General features: G+C 37.5%; 1 non-coding gene across 1 annotated transcript; it reads right to left on the bottom strand.

Annotated features, from left to right (window-relative positions):
• Positions 1-4,501: 4,501 nt before the first annotated feature.
• LOC138434788 (U6 spliceosomal RNA) lies at positions 4,502-4,604 on the bottom strand. Its single transcript, XR_011254869.1, has one exon. It is a non-coding gene; the product is annotated as a U6 spliceosomal RNA (small nuclear RNA).
• Positions 4,605-18,890: the final 14,286 nt, after the last annotated feature.

Genomic DNA, 18,890 nt, shown 5'->3' with positions numbered 1-18,890 from the left:
TGCCAGCCTAATTGTTCCAAGTAGTGGTTTGTTTCTTAATGAACATTCCACAATGCAATTGTTGTAGAAAATAATCATTATTTTAGGACAGATGGCAAAGTGGCAAGATGGGGAAATGGTCCATATAATTCTGACTCTCAATCTTGAGTTTGATGAAGGATAAGAATTTGAATACTCCGGGAGGTGTATTTATACAGCTCTGAATCACCCACTTATTGCTCAGCAATTCATTCTCTTTTCCTTAAATAATGCAAACTTTGCCTACGGGGCTGAAAAAGTAAATGACAATGTTTATCCTTTAACTAATTAAATACTTTGAGTAATGCCAAAGCATGGTTATGTTTTTTTCCCTCTGTGTATGTATGTTCTAAATTCTGAAATGCAAGAGGGAGAAATAAAACTGGAAGTCCAGATAAGTATATTTTTAAAATTAACACATAAATGACACAACCATCTGTATTTTTTAAATTAAATGTGAATAGCTGTGTTTTTTTATTTTCACTTTTGTTCCTGTAGCTGTAGATCTATATGCAATTATCATATATGTATGCATTTCAAGCACATGCCTTTCTGGGACTATGAGCATATGGACATGAAACTTAATGTGATAATGAAAATCTTTGGCACACTGCATCAATAAAAATAACTTTTTAAATAAAACTAATTTTTAATTTATCTATTATTCTATTACTTATTATTATCAATCATTTGTCTTTTGGTTCAATCCTCTACTAAAATATACAATACTACTGAAATTCTTTTTCACGTAACATTGAAACCTCACCTAACCAAGCTTTAGGGAAATTAATGATTGATCATATCAGGAATTTTAAAGGCAAGCTCACTAAAGGATTAAGGAAGTTTTATGTAAAAATATGTGAAAGCAAATGAATTTTTCTTCTAAGTGATTTAATTCTGTGTGTGAATAAAACAGTTAAATATTCTACATGGCTATAAAGACTTTGGACTGCCCAGTCTCTACATGGCTCTACATCCTCAATTTATACAAGCTCTTCTCTTCCCTCACTCACATTTATTGTTCCTTCAAATTATTGTCTTCCTAGCCTGCAAATATAAACTGCCCTTTTTTCCCAGTGGTCATGTATGGATGTGAGAGTTGGACTGTGAAGAAAGCTGAGCGCCGAAGAATTGATGTTTTTGAACTGTGATGTTGGAGAAGATTCTTGAGAGTCCCTTGGACTGCAAGAAAATCCAACCAGTCCATTCTAAAGGAGACTGGTCCTGGGTGTTCTTTGGAAGGAATGATGTTAAAGCTGAAACTCCAGTACTTTGGCCACCTCATGCAAAGAGTTGACTCATTAGAAAGGACTCTGATGCTGGGAGGGATTGGGGGCAGGAGGAGAAGGGGACGACAGAGGATGAGATGGCTGGATGGCATCACCGACTTGATGGACATGAGTTTGAGTGAACTCTGGGAGTTGGTGGTGGACAGGGAGGCCTGGCATGCTGCAGTTCATGGGGCCGCAAAGTGTTGGACATTACTGAGCGACTGAACTGAACTGAACTTTCTTAGAATTCACTCCTATGCCCCAAATTTATAATTATTGACACATAGTTCACAACTCAAAATCAACTGTCACTCTCTAGGGACTTTTTTCCATAGCCCTAAAAATGTGTTTTGTTTCCCCTGTTTGATATTCCATGACATTATGTGAATTTCCTGCAAAGCATTTATTATAGTTAAAATTAGACTCATAGTTGTTTGGTTATTTGATTAATAGCTCTCCCCTCTTTTGGATACAGAGTTCCACAAGGACAGAAAACCAGTTTTTTCTTGCCCACCATATTGTCCCCAATACCTTTCAAGGAGGCAATAACTATTCTTAGAATAAATGAGCAAATAGGTGAATCAGTGTTGATAAATGTTATGAAGAGAATAAACATTTAAGCTAAAACAATAAGAAAAATAATATTTTTTATAGAGTTAAATCCCAACTCTCAGCATTTTCTTTTCTTTTCTACTCAAGATGTCAAGTTGCATTTTACAAACCTGCATAAAAGAAAAAAAAATGGAAAATGAAAAAAAACAAAAGAAAAATTGGGGGATATGCTATATGTATATGTAAACAGGAAATTAATCTTCATTTGTTGTGGGCTATTTACTAGGAACGTGCTTTTACTGAACTAGGGGAATTCATTACATAGCGTTTTTTTCCCTATGCTTTCTATAATGAACCAGAAAATGTCTGCAAGTGAAAGTAGGTGACTCTTGCAAACCCAGCTGTAATCTGGACCATCCTGATGGCAGCGAATTATTCTCTTGCTAAAGCATTTTATCACCACTGCTGAAAATATGTTTCTGACTAGGATGAAATAATCTCCTTTTGCTCCAATTTCCCCCAAAATGCTCAAATTAGACTGGGTACATATTTCCAATTACAATTAAATTCTAGTGTTATAATTCACCTGCTAGACTAAGGGTTCTTACTAACTACAATAAAATTAATGAGCTGGAAATGCTGCTGTAGCTTGGATTGTAAAGGGCATGCTGAAGGGGTATGAACACAGGTGCTCATAGTGAACAGCAGCCTGGCCCATTTCTAGATGGGAAATATTTGTGAACACATGAGTTAGCTGCTCAGCATGAACATTTCCTGAAGAGTATTGGTCTCACGCTGTTAATAGTTTCCTACTGTGGGCTTCCAACTATTAATAACCTAGAAAGCTTGTGCAAAATGATGATTCTCAGCTGATTTGGTTGCTTCAGCAAACATCTCAGATAATTCTGATACTAGTCAGTGTTCTATGGACTACATCTTCCAAGCACACTGTCCTGTGGGATTATGTTCCAACTCCTCAGCATACACAAAATGGAACCTGTGGTTGACTCCTATTGGCCTCCCTAGTCTGCCACTCACCCTTCTTCCTTTCCAACCTACTTGCTAGTCCTGGAGAGTGCTAACTTTAACACTGAGGCTGTTTGATAACTTTTGCCTTTCTTCACAGTTTTCCTCTTTTTGACTGACCTTAACCACCTTTGCCATATTGAGGTCCAATTTTCAAGGCTTTTACAGATGTCAACTCTTTTCTAAAACATCAGAGCACCACCCTTCTTTGTGTAAACCCAATCTACACCACAGAGTAAAGAGAGAAAATAGACAACATGCAGGTGGACCTCTCCATCCCATATCTACGACAATCATAACCGATTGATCACATTTTTGACTCAGTTCCAAACCTTTCTAAACCGTGCTCTCAAAGCTATTACCTACCTCTGAGGTTTGGAGGATAAAAAGAAACATGTTGGCCATTCTGGCTATCAGGGTTTTTTTTGTTTTGTTTTGTTTTGTTTTTTTAATTTTTATTTTTACTTTTTTTTACTTTACACTACTGTATTGGTTTTGCCATACATTGACATGAATCCACCACGGGTGTACATGTGATCCCAAACATGAACCCTCCTCCCACCTCCCTCCCCACAACATCCCTCTGGGTCATCCCTGTGCACCAGACCCAAGCATGTTGTATCCTGCATCAGACATAGACTGGTGATTCGATTCTTATACAATAGTATACATGTTTCAATGCCATTCTCCCAAATCATCCCATCCTCTCCCTCTCCCTCTGAGTCCAAATGTCCACTATGCACATCTGTGTCTTTTTTGCTGTCTTGCATACAGGGTCATCATTGCCATCTTTCTAAATTCCATATATATATGTTAGTATACTGTATTGGTGTTTTTCTTTCTGGCTTACTTCACTCTGTATAATCGGCTCCAGTTTCATCCATCTCAACAGAACTGATTCAAATGTATTCTTTTTAATGGCTGAGTAATACTCCATTGTGTATATGTACCACAGCTTTCTTATCCATTCATCTGCTGATGGACATCTAGGTTGTTTCCATGTCCTGGCTATTATAAACAGTGCTGCGATGAACATTGGGGTACATGTGTCTCTTTCAATTCTGGTTTCCTCGGTGTGTATGCCCAGCAGTGGGATTGCTGGGTCATATGGCAGTTCTATTTGCAATTTTTTAAGGAATCTCCACACTGTTTTCCATAGTGGCTGTACTAGTTTGCATTCCCACCAACAGTGTAGGAGGGTTCCCTTTTCTCCACACCCTCTCCAGCATTTATTGCTTGCAGATTTTTGGATTGCAGCCATTCTGACTGGTGTGAAGTGGTACCTCATTGTGGTTTTGATTTGCATTTCTCTAATAATAAGTGATGTTGAGCATCTAATGTGTTTGTTAGCCATCCGTATGTCTTCTTTGGAGAAATGTCTATTTAGTTCTTTGGCCCATTTTTTCAATTGGGTCGTTTATTTTTCTGGAATTGAGTTGCATAAGTTGCTTGTATATTTTTGAGATTAGTTGTTTGTCAGTTGTTTCATTTGCTATTATTTTCTCCCATTCAGAAGGTTGTCTTTTCACCTTGCTTATATTTTCCTTTGTTGTGCAGAAGCTTTTAATTTTAATTAGATCCCATTTGTTTATTTTTGCTTTTATTTCCAGAATTCTGGGAGGTGGATCATAGAGAAAAATATGGAACGCTTCACGAATTTGCGTGTCATCCTTGCGCAGGAGCCATGCTAATCTTCTCTGTATTGTTCCAATTTTAGTATATGTGCTGCCGAAGCAAGTGCATTCTGGCTATCAGTTTTGAAAATTATCATTATTATATCTGTACTGTTCCATAATATTAATTTTTAATATACATGTTTCCTACTAGACAGAAACATGGATCATGCTTTATCTTTATATACCATCAACTCCTGTCCTAGTACCTGGCAGGAAGTAGGCCCACAATAAATGTTTGAATAATGAGTTCATAATTGAATGATACTGTTTTCTTGAGGAAGATAAAGATTTTCTGTGTTCACCCTCTTTTAGTTCTGCTCTTTTATCCCTAAGATTATAGTTTCACTCAATAAAGTCTTTTCTTTTTTTATTTTGGTCTATTTGCATGGCTTGTGAGATTTTAGTTCCCGGACGGTGGACTGAAATCTAGCCCATGGCAGTGAGAGCTCAGACCCCTAACCACTGAACAACTAAGGAATTCCCAGTAAGGTATTTATAATCATTGAATTGAGAGTAAAAGCTAGATATAGCTTAGTCTGTCTGAGAAATGTTTTAATTATATCATTTGTATGTCATGAAGATCTCTGCTGCTGCCGCTAAGTCACTTCAGTCGTGTCTGACTCTGTGCGACCCCATAGACGGCAGCCCACCAGGCTCCCCCATCCCTGGGATTCTCTAGGCAAGAACACTGGAGTGGGTTGCCATTTCCTTCTCCAATGCATGAAACTGAAAAGTGAAAGTGAAGTCCCTCAGTCGTGTCCGACTCTTAGCGACCCCATGGACTGCAGCCTACCAGGCCCTCCGTCCGTGGGATTTTCCAGGCAAGAGTACTGGAGTGGGGTGACATTGCCTTCTCCGATATTAGCAGTATAATAGCTGGTTATTCATTTATGGGAGGTTAGTTTCAAAGACGGAGAAGGCAATGGCACTCTACTCCAGTACTCTTGCCTGGAAAATCCCATGGAGGGAGGAACTTGGTGGGCTGCGGTCTATGGGGTCGCACAGAGTCGGACACGACTGAGCGACTTCCCTTTCACTTTTCAGTTTCATGCATTGGAGAAGGAAATGGCAACCCACTCCAGTGTTCTTGCCTTGAGAATCCCAGGAACAGGGGAGCCTGGTGGGCTGTTGTCTATGGAAGTCGCACAGAGTCGGACACGACTGAAGCGACTTAGCAGCAGCAACAGCAGCAGCAGTTTCAAAGAATAGCACTGTAGTTTTTCCTAAAGCACCAGGAGATTCATTCTTTGGGGAAAAAAGAAATCTCTTTATGTATGGTCTTGATTATCACCCTTCAGTTTCCTAAAACTCTGTTCATCTTTTTTTTTTTTTTTTAACTTCATCCCCATTTATTCTGTTGGTTTAACAAATGCTCTGAATTGAGCATTCAAGTTTAACCTCTTTGTCTAGTAGGCAATGCAACAGTGAGAGACTGGCATATTTCAAAATGCTCTTACTTAAAAAATTTAAAAATCTCAGAATTATAATTGCCAAGAAGATTGATGTGGGTCCTCAAAGAGGTAGCATGATATACGAATGAAACTGAGGGGCTTGGGAGAAATGTAAGATGAAGTAAGTGCAAGGCTGTTTATTATAGCAATGGCTTAAACAGCAATGACTGCAAACAACTAAATTCTTAATAAGAGTGAGCTGGTAAACAGATTATGATACATCAATGTAAAAGTCTAGGTACCCATAATAAAAAACCAAAGAGTTATTTTTTCTAACCTGATATTGAAAATTAGTAACCTTCTTTTAAAAGCAGGTTGTAGGGGAATGTATATTTGATGACAGTTTGTGTTTTAAAAGGAGCAATTTTATATGTACATTTATAACTTTTTGCTTATTAATGCTTACAGATTTTCTTTTAGGACACATCTGAATCTGCTCAAATTGATTACTAATATTTAGAAATTGAACAGGGAAATTATAAAACTTCTAAAAAAATCAGCAAATACAGTTTTAAAAATCATTAGTTTCATTATAAAGAATATGGACACCAGACTTTCCCTTGGGTTTGGAGGTTGGATCCACTACTTGTAGGACAAGTGAACTTCAGTAGTTTCACTTTATGGATCAGAGTCTGGATAATGGGACTAAACTAACGCTTACTCCACATTTTTGGGGAAGGGGAGGGACTTCCCAGGTGGCACTAGTGGTAAAGAACCCACCTGCCAATGCAGGTAGATATGGGTTGCAAGAGACATGGGTTCATTCCTGGATAGGAAAAGTCCTCTGGAGTAGAAAATGACAACCTGCTCCAGTATTCTTGAAGAATCCCATAGACAGAAGAGCCTGGTAGGGTCACACATAGTCAGACATGACTAAAGTAACAGCATGAGATAGTACTTCGAAAGCATTATCTGAGCATAACACCACTGAGTAAGTGATGCCACTATTATTAAAATATAATACCTCACTGGGCTCATTTGCCTTGTTTAATAGCCCTTTCTCTTTCAAAAGTGGCTCAGAGTTCTGGCTGGAGAATTTAAAGAATTTTTCACTTCCTATTGGCTAGGAATTAGAAGGAAAATAAAGGAAAAACTCTGTAAGATCTGATTTTCATAAATCCTTTATCATATAACTCCTAAGAGTCCTGCTTCTCTGATTAATTTCTGACAGATATACAAGATAACTATCTTTCTTTAAAAACTTTTTAATTTATCTTTTAAATCTCTGAAATGAAACACTTAAAATGGTATGAGGAAGCATTTTAAATCATTAAATCATTGATTTTATTTTTACTACATTACATTTTCTGGGACCAATTATGTTTATGAAAAAGTACACACAAAATAAAAGGTATGTAGTTGAGAGTATTTATTGACATTTCTGTAGAAGTCTGTACTGTATAGTGTGGAACGAAGCATAAAATCAATGAAAGAAATGGTCCCTTACTGAAAGTCATTTGACTAAATTTGAAGACTGTATTATATAGGTACCAACAGTAATTTTCAGTGGCTTGAAACACAGAGGCTTGTTTTTGCTTTCACTATATGTCTGGCTTAGGCCACAAGGGAAATTTGCCTATAGCATTACTAGGGAACTCAGGTCAATGGAGACGTCACAATTTGACACATGCATTCTTCTAGTGGAAGACACAGTTGGAAGGTTGAACTCTGTTATGCTTTTTCTCAGAAGTGACACATCACTTATTCTTCAGAGAGTTAGCCTGAAATATTCATATGCTCTTATCTAACTACAAAGAGGCTGGAAAATGTGAGGGAAAAAATTGAATGTTTCATGAACACCACTCACTGGTGCCACAAAGAAGGAATAAACTTTAAGACCTGGAAGACACTTTAACAAAACACATTTATGGCAACTGTAAATAAATAAAAAATAAAATAAATTCTGGGAAGATTCAGAGGAAAGGAGTGGGAGTCAATCAATTATTATGGCTACAAGTCTACTTGGAAAATAAGAACATTGAGGCAAGTGGCAAACATTCAGCTGAGCAAATATGAGCTGTCATAGATGGGTCAGACTTACTGTTAGAAAAAAAACTGAGATTGATGATTAAGTGTTGACAAGTTAAAATCTCATGAAAGAGGAAAGTGTTTAGGGGTGAAAATAGTAAAAGAGAAAGCTTGAAAATTATCTCAAGGGATGATTAGTCGCTAAGCCATGTCCGACTCTCTTGTGACCCCATGGACTGTAGCCCACCAGGCTCCTCTGTCCATGGGATTTCCCAGGCAAAAATACTAGAGTGGGTTGCCATTTTCTTCTCCAGGAGATCTTACCAACCCAGGGATTGGACCCACATCTCCTACATTGTTAGGCAGGTTCTTTACCACTGAGCCACCTGGGAAGCCCCTTAATAAAGAAACACAAATAGATAAAAGAAGATAAAGATAAAGAAAGGTGAAGAAGATAAGATTACTATTATGAACCTGTGCATGATGAATAGTTTTACAGACATAAAATTAAAGACTTTAATGCTTGGTTATAATCTAGAATAAGTTTTATTTGTTCTTAAGATGAGAGAACTGAGATCCAAAAAGCTTGGGACTTACCCAATGCCTTACAAGTATTTTTCTGCCAAGATATAGAATATAATATATAGAATATAGGTCTTTTTTGTTTGACCTCCATAATACACTGTCTGACCGTTGGCCTTTAATGCAAATGAGATATCAACACAAATAAGCATTTAGTGTTAACTTTAACCTATTAACCAGCATCAATCTAGTACTCACAGTGAAGTAATAACAAAATGGATCTAATAGTGCAGCCAGTAGGAATGGAACTTGTTAAAAGAGGAAGAGGCAGCAGATGAAGACTATTTGCACAATTTAGAGAGTATTAATGATCAAATTAAGAGGTATTGGTACTTAGGACATCTGAGGTGAATTGTGGCTTAAGCTTTTTTTAAAATTACAACGTGTACTTCATATTTTTAGAATTGTGCGATTTTATTTCTTCCAGACTTTCTTCTGGCATAGCCTGTCACTAAATTCAATTTTTAAAAGGTCAAATCTATTAAAAAGCAAAAGTGCTTGAGCTATTTTCTCATTCTCCTTTTATACATTCTGCCTTAATTTTGAACGGTTAATTGGAAACCAGCTTCAACTTCAAAAGCCCAGTTGTAGCTGGAGACAGCTACCCTTGTAACTGGGTCTAGCTGATTGTCAGGCTTTCTCTATTAGGACCTGTCCTTATTGATTTGGGAAAACTTGAGAGCTGATTTAACCAACTGTGCCCAGCGTAAGGGAGAATAGCCTGGTTTTTAGCTTTGGTGTCAGCAGAGCAAGTAGGAAGTGATCCTTTAATAACTGCTTCTTGATAGTGTTAGAAATTCCTTTGATCTCATGTGCCTGGTTCTTCTTGTAATTAGAAAGGCTCACTTCTTCTTTGTCAACCCCCAAATAACTTTGGAATCCATTTTGCTAGCAGGTAAAAGGCGAGCTGAGTATATACCCAACATTTTGTCTTTCTGTATTTTAATACATCTCTCTCTGGGTAAAACCAGAGCTCTGGTTCTCCATAAGGGATATCCTGGCCCCTCTATTTAACAGCTTCTGTCCTTAGGTGGGATATCCAGGCTTTACTTCCTTTAGTCTTAAAACTGAGCTAATAATACAAGCTGCCATGCTTAGTTATGTTGAATATTAAATGAGACATCATTTGTGAAATCTCTAATATACTGTCTTATAAATACTAAGTACTTTGGTGAAAGCTAATAAATGATGGAGTTTGGATTTGAACTGGATTTTATATCTTTCCTCTACAGTAAATATAATGCTGGGCCCGTAAATATATTTGGTTATTATCCTTATAGCTTTTGTGCTCAAGAAAATTTGGTAGTTCTTGTGGAATTTCCAGCTGTAGAGCAACACAGTTAAAGGAAAAGGGCCTTCACACAAGTGACAAATACTGTTCAGTAGCCCATAATATGCGCCAAATGAGCAATAAGTTTTAGGTATATTAAAATTTGGGTAGAGGGAGAAGTTTCTTAAAGCTGATATAAACAGCCAAACTTTAAGAAGGGATTTGCCTAAACTGTGAGGGATTAATCAAATGTGAATAAGAATAATAAAAAGTGTATTCCAAGGAGAAATTAAACGAACAAAGACATAGCAGCTGGCATGAATGGGGGATAATTAGCATATCTGGCTAATTGATTTGTGTAGAGTGATTTGTGTAGGTAAATAATAGGAAATATGTTGAAATAGAGTGATGATAATGAATGGGAGAGCACTTCAAATACTAGAGTTTATAAATAATGGTAAATTGACAAAAGGGCTTAGAACCTTTGACAAAATATTTTATATTATGTTCATATTTGCTTTTAAAATGCTGTCTGAAATTGTGCCACATTTTTGGTTAATATTGGCCCAAATTTCAAAAGTTAGATAAGAATCTCCATTTTTCTCAGTTTAGTAAAACTTGTTTTTCCATGTTTTTTACAGCGAAGAAACAATTAAGATGCAGATATGAATCTCCTTAGGAAAATTAAAACAAACAACAACAAAAACATAAAACATAAACAAAAATCCTGACAAAATTTTTCAGTAGGAAGAAACAGAATGAATAATTATAGATAATTAAAAAATAATCTATGTCAAAATCATTTTTACTGTCATGAACATAAGACCACATCAAATCTAAAGCCTGGAAACCCTCTATTATTTTATGGCCACAAGGGATGCTATATTATTATTTAAAGATATTTACTTATTTGACTGCTCTGGGTCTTAGCTGTGGCATGCGGGATCTAGTTCGCTAACCAGGCATGGAACCTGGGTCCCCTGCATTGGTAACTCAGAGTCTTAGTTATTGGCCACTGAGGAAGTCTCAAGAATGCTATATCATTGATATAGAAATTGACACTCTGTAGGCTATGGGATGGAACTGTGGGCTATATAGTTTTCTTCTACTCTTCTATAGACTCTGTCTTTGTTAACCTGGTAGGTGATTCATAAAGCTAATTACAGATATTACTTGATAAAAAGAACCCAGATACTATTTCTAAACCTACACAGTCACATCCTCTGCCATGTTCTATCATTCAAGTGTTCTCTATTTTAACAAATAGGACAGTCATCTATGAATTTTAAAGTCTGGTGTTTGTAGGAACATAATCCAGCTCTGTACTTAATGCTTACCAACTTTTCTTTTTATAAATCTCTACTTTTTAGAGGTTTACCAGTTAGCTTTAAAAATTCTATTACGGCATAGAACTTGGTGTACATGAACTCTGTCAAAACAAGATGGTTTGACATTTTTTTTTTCTCTTTAAAACAAGCTATTTTGACTACTTCTTAGTTTCAGAATAGCTGGGCTAAAATGAGATTGAAATTTTTATACTTACTCTCTCACAGCTATAAAAATGGCTTCATTAAATGAGTAAAACCGTTTTAGGTCATTACACTCTTATGTGAAGGGAATTATACTTAGTAGCATAACAAGAATTTGACATTTTAAATATAGTCAAATTCTAAAAAGTATTAAGTTGCTGGTTGACTGCCAATTATACATGTAATAGAAGTATTTAAACAAAAGTTAGTATTTCTTTTGAGATTTAGAGAATATATTTTTGACAGTCTCAGACTTTACTCTTTTTCAAAATTTGCTACAGCCACCCATGCTTGAATACACTTTTTAATTCATTTCTATTTTTCTTACTCACAGAGTCTTAAATTTATCAAAAGTGTAAGGAGGATATTGTTTGAGTTTCAGATACAGGGTAAACTTTTTTGTTATTAAAGGAGAAATGACAGTATTAAAAAAATGACAAAATATTTTATCAATAAATTGCAGATATTTAGTCATTTAAATTTTAGTAATAAGAAATGTTACTTATATTTTATAAAGCTTAATAGCTTTTAAGTCACTTTCTAAGAAGATTTTGTAATTTTATACTCACAGTGATAAGGAAAGGAGGAGAAATGTTATCTCCATTTTACAGCAAGTAGAAATAAAAACTTCAGAATTTGTAGTTCTTTTGATTTGATCTCTCTTATCTCTCCCTGTAGTCTTAATTGTGAGATCAGGGTGCATTTCTGGGGACATATAATCATTGCTCTGTCTGGCATCACGCTTAGTTCTTCCTGTTTCACCCATAGCCCCTAAATGAGCTGGAGAGTGAGGCTGTGACCTTACTTCTCTGCATAACCGTAACACTGTCATCTCGCCAACTCCAGCCAAGAGAACTGTGTGGCCTGAGCGGGAGGTGGAAGCTGCCATATGCTGTTTTGTCAGTTTCTTCTGTCCTCTGTTTCGCTTATACATGCTTTCTGGGTCAACATCCAATTTCAAAACCCCTTCATTTTCACTCTTTTTCATTTCATTTCTGCCCATTTTTAAATTACCTGATAACACTGTGAACACAGACATATTCACCAGTTTGAGGTTGTGGGTTTTGTTTTTGAGTGTGTGGTTAGTAATACTGCCGCAGTGGTTGTTATAGTAACCAGTTCTCAGCAGAGGAAGGAATATGGGCATTTGACAATGCTTAAGATTTAATAGGAGATGAAGTTCCTAGATTTCATAGTTCATTATGAGATGATTCCAGGACAACTGCTGTCTTTTAAAGTCTCTCTTTTTAAAAAATTTTATTGGGGTATAGTTAATTTAAAATGTTGTGGTAGTTTCAGTTGTATAGCAAAGTAATTCTGATACATATACATATATATATGTATACATATATACTTATTCTTTTCTCATATAGGTTATCACAGAATATTGAGGAGAGTTCCTTGTGCTATACAGTAAGTCCCTGTTTGTTATCTATCCTATATAGTAAGGTGTATATGTTAATCCCAAGCTCCGATTTATCCCTTCTCCCTACATTTCCCCTTTGGTAATCGTAACTTTGTTTTCAAGGGATTGTTTATTTTAGAAGAAATATAGAGTTCTTGCTGTGTTTCTGGATCATCTTAGTGGATGTATTAACAACAGTAATGCTGTGTGTTGTCTGGCCTGGCCTCTGACATGGAGGGGACATGATTTACCACTGACCTTTCACTCCTGCCCAGCATATAACACCTACTTATGAAGAACCAGAAGAATGGAGGAATAATATGGGCGTTATTCCAGAGGGAAAAGATCTCAGACCTGTGCAAGCATTTGAATAGGGCTGCCCTGTGCCTCCCAGTGAGGGTTCCACACACCTGTGGGTACTTCCTGGGAGCCCTGCCTTGGATCCTGGTCCTCAGTGGCTGGAACCCTGGCTTTGTGCTCAAGACTGCTTTGTCCTGTGCCTATGTGTGTTTCAGGCTGTCTAGCCTCTCCATGTGTATGTCTTAAGTTTCCACATTAATGTGAATCACGTAGACAGCCAGGGAAGCCCAAGATTGTGGAAAAAGCAGAAGGAGATGCTGACGATAGAGACATAGGAGGGCAGCCCCTGGCTTCGTCTGACACAGTGCTGAGCCACAAAGGGACAAGTGCTTTTGTGTTAAAAGGAGAACCACTGGGTCTCGGGGATTTGTGTCATGTCATTGGCTTGGAGAGGCCTTAGAGAGGAGGCAGGAACATATAAACACTTCTGTGCTCTTACGTGGGTGTCATGACTGACACTCATGGGGAACTCAACTCACAAAAGCACAGACTACCATACAAACTCCACACTCTCTCCTAGCTTATCCTATTTAACTCCTTTATGGCTACCCTCTAAGACAGGAAACCCTCAGTTTCCTCACCTCACACTCAGAGGTGAGGAAACTGAGGTTCTAACAAGCTCTGAAGCGCAGAGTATAGGGGGGTTGGCTGACAGCTCTGGTTCTGAACCAGAGTGTCTGAGAACTAATCTTATCTCTGACACTTCCCAGCTGGGTAACTTTGGACATGTGACTTAATGCTTCAGTTCCTAGACATTCTCATCTGTGAAATAAAGTCTCTATTTTTAATAAAGAATAAAATAGATGCAAGTGCTATCTTCCCACTTATTTGAATTGACCTGGATAAACTGCCTCCATTGGATAGTTTTGCTTATGTAGTTATTCATCTAATGCATGGCCAGAGATGTAGGCAGAAGTGCCCAAGTTACCAGGAAAAGTGAGCAAATCACATAAAGCTGCAAAATTAGTTTTATATGACATGGCCACTCACAGCAGGCAATTTGCAAAGAACAATGACATTCTCAGTGGGCTCTTCCTTCTTGCTTCTTGGTTTGATTTAGCTCATTTGTATTAGTTATTTTTTTATTTCAGAAGATTCATCTGTTGGTTTGAATGCTGTGCTTACTTGTTCAGTCATGTCTGACTCTTTGTGACTCTACAGACTGTAGCCTGCCAGGCTCCTTTGTCACTGGGGAATTCTCCAGGCAAAAATACTGGAGTGCGTTTTCATGCCTTCCTCAAGGGAATCTTCCCAACTCAGAGATGGAATCCAGGTCTCTCACATTGCAGGAGGATTTTTTACCTTCTGAGCCACCAGGGAAACCCACGAATGCTGAATTGGGTAGCCTATCCCTTCTCTATGGGATCCACCTAACCCAGGAACTGAACCGGGGTCTCCTGCATTGCAGGCAGATTCTTTACCAGCTGAGCTACAAGGGAAGCCCCATCAATATGCATACTCCTGCTTAAATCATGTCCATATATGTACATGAGGTTTAAAAACACATTTTATCATAGAGCATTGGAGTTACTTTTATTCACTTAACATACTATGGAATCCTTCCCAAGTTAATATATGATAATATACTGTATTAAAATAAAAGAGTGCATAGTCTGTTTGCCTATTAATGAGCTGTTAGGTGTCGGCAAACTTACTGCCCTGAGTAACCATGTTGTAATGGGTGTTCTCATCTGCAAACTAAGTGCTGGTGGAAGAGAAACTGCTGCGTCATGAAACAGGAGCATGTCATGTTTTATAAATGTTGCTAAACTGCTATCCAAAGGATGTCACTGTTTACAATTCTATGAATAAGCTATAAATGCGCCAATTTATTTACGTCCTCATCAATGATAGATATTATTTCTCTTTAAAAATGTGTTGCCAGTCTGATGGACAAAAATCGTATTACATGGTTGTCTTTATTTTGGAGGAAATAGAGGAGTAAAGACTTCTTTATAATTATAAGTATGGATGTCAACCCTTGAATGAGTTTAGATACATATGGCGTATATACACACACACACATATGTATACACACATATGTATATATATGGACACACACACACACACACACATATATATATACACACACACACATTCAGGATTTTTTTCCAATGTTACTTTTCTTGCAATTTTTTTACAATATCGTTCATAATACAAAATTTTATATTTTTGACAGTCAGATCTGTTCGATCTTTACTTGGGAGCTTCTCTTTTTTTATATGTTTTAATTCCAGTATTTTATTTTGTTGTATCATTTTAAACTTTAGATCTTTGATAGAACTTGATTAAATTTTCACATATAGTATGACACATGCATATAATTTCTCTTCCCAAATAGAAAGCTAAATTTATCAACACTTATTGAATAATTCATCCTTTTCAAATGGCGAGAGAATCACTTAACCATTTACTGATTTCTACATATATAGTGATCTAGTTTTAAACTTTACTTTCATTGATTGATTTAATTCCTATAATGGTACCATTAATAACACACACACATACACACACAATTTATAGGGTAATATGAAGGAAATGGCAACCCACTCCAGTACTCCTGCCTGGAAAATTCCATGGATGGAGAAACCTCATAGGCTACAATCCATGGGGTCACAAAGAATCGGACACGACTGAGTGACTTCACTTTCACATGGTATATCTTTACAATATTGTGTCTTCCCATGTAGAAATGTTTTCTCTAGTTTTACAGAACATCTCTTATGTTCTTAAACAAAATAATGTATATTCTGTTAGGTGGGCTTCCCTCGTAGTTCAGATGGTAAAGCATCCACCTGCAGTGCAGGAGACCTGGCTTCAATCCCCAGGTCAGGAAGATCCCTGGAGAAGGAAATGGCAACCCACTCCAGTATTCTTGCCTACAGAATTCCATGGTTAGATGAGCCTGGTGGGCTATAGTTCATGAGGTCGCAAAGAGTCAGATACGAGTGAGCAGCTAACACACACACACGTATTCTATTAGGCAAGCCTAGTATATTTTGGACTACATTAACTTTAAGCAGGTTCTAGATTTTTGTTGCTACTATGAGAGGGATCAGTTCAGTTCAGTTCAGTCGCTCAGCCGTGTCCGACTCTTTGCGACCCCTTGAATCGCGGCACACCAGGCCTCCCAGTTCATCACCATCTCCCAGAGTTCACTCAGACTCACAAAAAAGATCTTCACGACCCAGATAATCATGATGATGTGATCACTAATCTAGAGCCAGACATCCTGGAATGTGAAGTCAAGTGGGCCTTAGAAAGCATCACTATGAACAAAGCTAGTGGAGGTGATGGAATTCCAGTTGAGCTGTTTCAAATCCTGAAAGATGACGCTGTGAAAGTGCTGCACTCAATATGCCAGCAAATTTGGAAAACTCAGCAGTGGCCACAGGACTGGAAAAGGTCAGTTTTCATTCCAATCCCAAAGAAAGACAATGCCAAAGAATGCTCAAACTACCACACAAGTGCACTCATCTCACATGCTAGTAAAGTACTGCTCAAAATTCTCCAAGCCAGGCTTCAGCAATACATGAACCGTGAACTCCCTGATGTTCAAGCTGGTTTTAGAAAAGGCAGAGGAACCAGAGATCAAATTGCCAACATCTGCTGGATCGTGGAAAAAGCAAGAGAGTTCCAGAAAAACATCTATTTCTGCTTTATTGACTATGCCAGAGCCTTTGACTGTGTGGATCACAACAGACTGTGGAAAATTCTGCAAGAGATGAGAATACCAGACCACCTAACCTGCCTTTTGAGAAATCTGTATGCAGGTCAGGAAGCAACGGTTAGAACTGGACATGGAACAACAGACTGATTCCAAATGGGAAAAGGAGTACGTCAAGGCTGTATATTGTCACCCTGCTTATTTAACTTCTATGCAGAGTACATCATGAGAAATACTGGACTGGAAGAAACACAAGCTGGAATCAAGATTGCCGGGAGGATATCAATAACCTCAGATATGCAGATGACACCACCCTATGGCAGAAAGTGAAGAGGAACTAAAAAGCCTCTTGTTGAAAGTGAAAGAGGAGAGTGAAAAAGTTGGCTTAAAACTCAACATTCAGAAAACAAAGATCATGGCATCCGGTCCCATCACGTCATGGGAAATCGATGGGGAAACAGTGGAAACAGTGTCAGACTTTATTTTTGGGGGCTCCAAAATCACTGCAGATGGTGACTGCAGCCATGAAATTAAAAGACGCTTACTCCTTGGAAGAAAAGTTATGACCAACTTAGACAGTATATTCAAAAGCAGAGACATTACTTTGCCGACTAAGGTCCGTCTAGTCAAGGCTATGGTTTTTCCAGTGGTCAGGTATGGATGTGAGAATTGGACTGTGAAGAAGGCTGAGCCCCGAAGAATTGATGCTTTTGAACTGTGGTGTTGGATAAGACTCTTGAGAGTCCCTTGGACTGCAAGGAGATCCAACCAGTCCATTCTGAAGGAGATCAACCCTGGGATTTCTTTGGAAGGAATGATACTGAAGCTGAAACTCCAGGACTTTGGCTACCTCATGAGAAGAGTTGACTCATTGGAAAAGACTCTGATGCTGGGAGGGATTGGGGGAAGAAGGAGAAGGGGACGACAGAGGATGAGATGGCTGGATGGCATCAGGGACTCAATGGACGTGAGTCTGAGTGAACTCCGGGAGATGGTGATGAGAGGGATAGTTTTAAAAATATGTCCCAATTTTTCTTACCTGTGTGTTGAAAACTTTAGATTTTTATTGATTAATCCTCCAAATAGCTTTTTAAATTACCGAGTTAGCTCTACTTGTACTTTACAAGTGAAAGTTGCTCAGTCATGTCCGACTCTTTGTGACGTCATGGACTATATAGTCCGTGGAATTCTCTAGGCCAGAATACTGGAATGTGTAGCCTTTCCCTTCTCCAGGGGATTTTTCCAACCCAGGGGTCGAACCCAGGTCTCCCTCATTGCAGGAGGTTTCTTTACCAGCTAAGCCACAAGGGAAGCCCAAGAATATTGGAGTGAGTAGCCTATCCCTTCTCTGGGGGATCTTCCTGACCCAGGAATTGAACCAGGATCTTCTGCATTGCAGGTGGATTCTTTACCAAGTGAGCTATGAGGGAAGCCCTGTACTTTACAAGGTATTCTTTAATAAGAATGCTTCTCATGTTTCACCACTTAAATAAATGGTACTATAATTTTCTAGATGATACACATATCAGGTTAAGTTGGTTGCTTTTATTGTTAAAATACTTAGAAAAACTTGTTTGGTATTAAGTATTGAATTATGTAAACTTTACAAAATGTATCAAATACTTCTGGACAAATTTAATGCAAGATGTGAAAAATCTATACACTGAAAATTACAAAATATTTCATTGAAAATAAAGAACCAAACATATATATATATATATATATATATACCACCTTTATAAAACGGAATACCTAATACAATGTCTATTTTTCACAAAATCTAAAGATCTAAAGCAATGTCAGTAGAAACTCTAGCAGGTTTTTCTAGAAATGACATAGTAATTTAAAAATGTATTTGTTAAGAACTAAAATAAACAAAGTTTAAAAAAAGAACCATTTGAGATTTTGCCTCACCTGAATCAAGATCAATTTTTAAATATAGTAAGATAGTATGACAGTGGGAAAAAATAGACAGATAGAGTACTGGGACTTAATAGAGAAACCAGAAATAGACACGGAGCCTATTTGGTGAAACAACTTTTTCCAAGAGTCAAAAGCAACTTCTTTCAATTAAATTTTTTTTTCTGTAATAAGTGACACTGATATTTTTATAGG

Source organism: Ovis canadensis, chromosome 2, assembly GCF_042477335.2.
Source record: "Ovis canadensis isolate MfBH-ARS-UI-01 breed Bighorn chromosome 2, ARS-UI_OviCan_v2, whole genome shotgun sequence".
NCBI lineage: Eukaryota > Metazoa > Chordata > Mammalia > Artiodactyla > Bovidae > Ovis > Ovis canadensis.
Note: the sequence above shows the minus strand (reverse complement) of the source record. Positions and strands in the feature narration are given on the sequence as shown.